The sequence below is a fragment of the Leptopilina boulardi genome, unplaced genomic scaffold (genome assembly GCF_019393585.1).
Source record: "Leptopilina boulardi isolate dan_hultmark-lab unplaced genomic scaffold, ZJU_Lbou_2.1 LbouV2_397, whole genome shotgun sequence".
NCBI classification, from domain to species: domain Eukaryota; kingdom Metazoa; phylum Arthropoda; class Insecta; order Hymenoptera; family Figitidae; genus Leptopilina; species Leptopilina boulardi.
The window spans coordinates 492,107-497,972 of NW_026137970.1; the positions used below are offsets into that span (position 1 = coordinate 492,107).

Sequence of the window (5,866 nt, forward strand, 5' to 3'; positions counted from 1 at the left end):
GTCAAATGAGAAAAATGACTTTTTATCATTAAAATTCAAATTTTGATAGTAATATCATTAAAAAGATACGACAGCCCCCTGCGGGGCTGTATTATTATTATTAATTATACTACCAGAAAATAGTTGAATGACCCAAGAATCCATTTGGTAGAATGAGATTTTGTAGTTGATTGAACTAAATTTTGAAGTAAAATGTGAGGAAGAAAGAAATTATTTTTATTAATTTTATTTAAAAGAGTAAAATTAATTACACACAATGTTAAAATAAGTACAAAAGTAGTTATTTTAAAAGAGAAGCTTCATATAATCGATTTGTTTTGAAAAATTTATTAGAAACAACTTATAGTCTTTATTAAAATGCATTAAATTATACAAATAGGTAAGGTTAAAAGGTATTAGAATAAATTTTTTATCGAGCAAAAAAAAGAGAATGGCGGCACTGCAGCTGTTCAAACTTAGTTCCTTAATTTTGCGCTGTGGATTGGCCAGGTCTTTGTAATTAACAAAAATCGACAAACCAAATTATTTAATAAATTGAGATTTTCTGCTTTTAACTAATTTCAATTGAGTAAGAGAAAAAATTAATTCAAAATTTAAAAACATTAAAAAAAAGAACTTTAAAGTAAATGCATTTTTTAAGCAACAAATTTATTATATGAGGTTTCGCGCTAATGTTTTTATTCATAAAATTTTTTGGACAATTTATATAAGCGAAATTTTTGGTTTTTATAAATTAAATTTCATTTTCTTAACCCTTTAATGGCCGAGTTTTTTGTCGTTACTTTAGACTTATAATGTATATTAGATTTAATTACTAAAGTATTCAGTATGAGAAAAATTTTTTTTTTAACATGTCTCACCCCTTAAAACCACCCCCACGGTACATTACTACCCCAAAAAACTGATATTTAACTAAATTGATGAATTAAATATTTTTCAGCTCTTATCTACTTTTTATTTATTTATAAACATTGCCTGGTTGCTTAAAAATTGAAAAGGAACAATAACCCCTTGAAAACACCCTTAAAGTCAAATAATCATCCCTTGACGGTGAAAGTTTTTGTAAATGATTAAAAAAAATCTATAGATTCTAATTGCTTCTAAATTATAAACAATTATTTGAAAGTTATACAGACATAGATAATAATAATAATAAACTCACCCCCTACCCTTGAAGCCCACCCCTAATTCATAACTATTCTCAGTTTGGAACAATCAAAAAAATAATTTTCACTGATTTTCGAAAATATGAAAAAAAAATGTTCTATGATAACTAAGTATTAATACTAAATATAAACAACCCCTGAAAAACAACCCTTAAGTCAAATAACCACCCCTTAATGATAAATGTTTTTGTGAATAAATGAAAAAAATTATATGGATTCTAAGTGCTTCTGAATTGTAAAAAAGTATTTCAATGTTTCACAGATATGGATAATAATAATAAACTCACCCCCTACCCTTGATATCCACCCCTAATTCATAAGTTATAAGATACTGAATTCAGTTTTCAACAATCAGAAAAATAATTTTCACTGATTATTATCACATTGAGTAATGCATTGAGTACATACTCAATGCACTCCCCTCCACGATGGCGTAGAGGGGAGTGCATTGGGTAAATGAAAGGGGGGGTACGACAGTAGCAAAGAAGCTCCCATGTGGAACTGCTGTTATAAGGCAATCAGCGCGTCGTTTCGTTTTCTCTGTGTAGCGTTCTCCCACTACCTCACCGATTAAGCCTGGGTCTGTAATTTTCATTTTCATACTAAACTCCTAACAACAGGCACTAAAAGCTACAAAATTAATAGGCAATAATGACACCAGCATTATTTTGCAATTTTAAAAACTGACATCATATTCGTAATTATCGACCCCGAAAACCCCTGAGTAATAAGTTTCAGATGAATCTAATTAAAGTTAATCATTTCGTCCGCCATATTGGATCCGCCATTTTCAATTTTCTAAATCTGATATCGGATTCGTAATCAGCGACCCCGAAAACCCCCCAAGTGACAAGTTTCACATGAATCTAGTGAATTTTTATATTTATCGGTCGCCATATTGGATCCGCCATTTTGAATTCTTAAAGACGGACATCGGATTCGTAATCAGCGACCCCGAAAACCCCCGAGTGATAAGTTTCACGCGAATGTAGTAAATTTTTATAATTATCGGTCGCCATTTTGGTTCCGCCATTTTGAATTTTTGAAAACGGACATCGGATTCGTAATCAGCGACCCCGAAAACCCCCGAGTGATAAGTTTCACGTGAATCTAGTAAATTTTTATAATTATCGGTCGCCATTTTGGATCCGCCATATTTAATTTTTGAAAACGGACTTCGGATTCGTAATCAGCGACCCCGAAAACCCCCAAGTAACAATTTTCAAGCGAATTTGTTAATTTTTAAAGGTTTTGGTTTTTAGGGGTAGTTTTAGTTATTTTTCTGCACCCTCGGGTTGAATTTTTAATATTAATTTTTTTTTACAAAGGTTGCAATATTTTTAAACATATGTTACTATGAAAGCCTGAAAAAAAAATTTCTTCTGAAATTTATACCTGTTTTTTCATTTTTCTCATTTTTCGGGTTTTTTGAAGGGGTGTATTTCAAAGAGGGTAGTTTTTAAAAAAAATACATGTATTTACATTTGTTACTCTATCCCTCCCCTTCAAAATGAGATCTTAGTGGAGTTAATCGATTAAGTTTTAAGAAAGTTATGATTTTTTGAAGTAGGTGGGACGTATGTGTCCCACTGGCCATGAAAGGGTTAAAGTACATTGACTTTAAGGATAACATTCTCATCACGGCACTCGCGTTTCACGCTCGAAAATTAGAAACATACAATAGGAAAAGTATAGGGCGTTCATTAATCCATTAACGAAATTTTTTCTTATGCCAATTTCCTTCGTGTTTTCTCATTAAAAATCATACCAAAACTCACTGCTCAATCATTAACCAGAAATTTTCCTATATCAAATCATACATAAAATCTTTTTTCGATTCTTAAATAAAAAATTATTACAAAAAATCTGCCATGAAATCATATTAAAAATTCTCACGTGGGATCATATATATGATTGATTTGAACATAAGAAATCATATAGGATTTCATGTAGATTCTGAAATATCTAAATCTGAGATTTCACTTAGAATTAATAGTGAAAAATAATTAATATTACTGCAATTCATCCGTAAAGAAAAAAATTATGCTTTGAAATACACCTTCTGAGTTAGAGTATTAGCTTTTATAGTATTCAAGACTGATCTCAACTGTGAGAAAAAAATTATCACCATCTGGCGGCATAAGAGTGGTAATATGATGATCTACAGGTTTTCACAACCTATATTATCATCAGTGGATTCAGTATCGATCGGATTTAATGCTAATTCGCTAATTTCGTCTTCCATGCTCCAAAACTTATATAATTTATGCTAAACGATAAAAGGCACAAAATAAATAACTCAAAAATTAACACAGATCAAAAGAACTTTAATACCAAAAGGGAATATACGCCATGTGAATCAAAGGCAAAACAAAAAAATAGAAAGACAAATTTCAGTTACTGATAATACTTTTTAATTGAATAGTCGTACATGTCAGATATAATGAATATTATAAAAATAAATATAAAAATGTTTTGCTGTACCGAAAACAAATGAAAATCTAACATCAGATTAATAATCACCGACCTCAAAAACCGCCGAATAACGAGTTTCAAGTGTTTCCAATGAATTTTTACAAAAATCGTCTGCCCTAATTAATCCGTTATTTTGAATTTTTAAGAACTGACTTGAGAATAGTAATGAACGTTCTAAAAACCCAAAATGTAGAAATATTCATTTGCTAAAACGTTTGTTCAAAAATGAATTTTTTCTAAAAAAAAATAGCATTTTTTATACTTTGTTAATTTATAATTGTTTATAATTTTGCCTCCTACATTTATAACCATTTTTGTTTCACTTCACAATGATTTCTTTATAGTTGAAAAAATGTTGCATGGATAATGCTTCAGAAACATTGAATCTAGAGGGAAAAGTTGTTAATAGAAAAAGTGAGAAAAAAAGGTTAAAACTTTGCCGCAAAAAATTAATGAGTAAAATAACACTTCCAAAATGTTTTGTTAAATTCAATGTTATAGAAACCAAATGATACATAAAAAACAATAAAACTACCTACATTCATAAAATTTAATAAAGTAGATGAAAATTCATTTTACGTCAAGAAATGGAAAAAATGTAAGGACTTATAAAAAAAAACAAAAAAAATTTGAGTTGATTTTGATTTTATGTTATTTATATGTTATTCTAATAAGTATTTAAGTCAGAAAAAAAATATATTCGATTTGTATTTTGAATATTTTCTTCTATTCGCCATTGCTTCATCCACTATAAATTGAATTTTTGGTATTTTTTGATCTTAAAAAATTCATAACTTTTTTATTGTAGCCTCTATTGAAAAGTGTTAGAGGGAAAAAATTTGTCATTTCAGGAGTATTTTAAGGGAAAAATAATAGAAATTTAAAACCAAAAAAAAACTGAAAAATTTAATTTTTTTTTCAAAATTCAAAATTTGAATAACTTTTTTGTTTTAATCTCTATCGAAAAGTGTTAAAGGAAAAAAGTTTACTTTTGGTAGTATTTTAAGGGAAAATTAAGAAAAAAATTTTTTTCTTAAATTTGAATTTTTTGAAAATTCAAAATTTGAATAATTTTTGAATTTTTGGGCGGATTAGTCTGTCCAACGAACTCAGGCTTCATTTATACATGTTGAAAGAGTGTACCAAATTTCAAATCGATTCGTTAAGATTTGTTCAAGTTATCGTGGGGACAAAAAAGTGTCTACAGACAGACTACAAACGACAGACAGACGGACAGGTTTTCAAAACATATTTTTTTTGGCATCAGGAGGTCTCAAAACGTGGAGATTCACTGGAATTAGAAAAAAGTCAAAATCGACCAAAACGAATACTTTCTCATTTATGATGAGAATGTAAAAATTTTCGATTTTTTGTTTGAAAAGTACCTTTAAAAACACACATTTTAAAAAAAGACTTTTAAAATTTAAGGAAGTTATGAGGATTCAAAAATTAAAAGTCATGAAAATTCTTCAATTTTCAAATTCCATAACTCGAAAACGGCTTGCTAAAAAAATTTTAAAAAATTCATAGAAGCTAGTCACTTCAATTCAAAAAATTAGTACTAAAAGAATTAAAAATCACAAAAAAATAGGAGATTCAATTGCAGATGGACTTACACTTTGGCGTGGAATACATCATATGTATTTAATATTTGTATATAAGAAAATGTACAGGTTTATTTATGTCTTCGTTTAGTAAACATTAGAAACTTTAAAGGCTGCGATGTAGTTTTCTTAGGACTTCACAGCTGCGCAATAATTTTTAACATATATCAGTATAGAGTTTTAATGATTCTAAATTATTAAACTCTCAAATTAAAAAAAAAATTCTTAAATAAATAATACATGTTCCATGTACATGAACCTGCACGAAAATATTTAACAGTATACTATCAAAGTTTTCAACAAGTTTACCATAGAAATTTTCAGTAAAATTATTATGCAAATTTTCGTCAAGTTTGCTATGTAAACTTTAGGCTATTTTGCTCAGTAAACTTGCAGTACGTTTGCAAATTTAACTTTCTGCAAGCTTTCGTGACAAACTTCTGGGAGAGAAGACATTTACATACACTTTGCAACATTGCAGCAAACATGCAATCCAAACTATCTGACAAATGTCGTGCTGTGTGGGTACTTTTTTAAATTTATTATTATTATTAATTGAAATTGAAATGTTATGAATTTTTTGGAATTTAAAACAGATTACAGGAAAAAAGAGTGTTGAAA

The 5,866-nt window shown here is 28.6% G+C and overlaps 1 long non-coding RNA gene across 1 annotated transcript in view; it reads left to right on the forward strand.

Moving 5' to 3' along the window:
• Positions 1-352: 352 nt before the first annotated feature.
• The window catches only part of LOC127288903 (uncharacterized), a 67,091-nt gene continuing 61,577 nt past the window's right edge, over positions 353-5,866 (forward strand). Inside the window, exon 1 of the long non-coding RNA XR_007844104.1 lies at positions 353-1,746. This is a non-coding gene — a long non-coding RNA (uncharacterized LOC127288903). The remainder of the gene's footprint in view (positions 1,747-5,866) is intronic.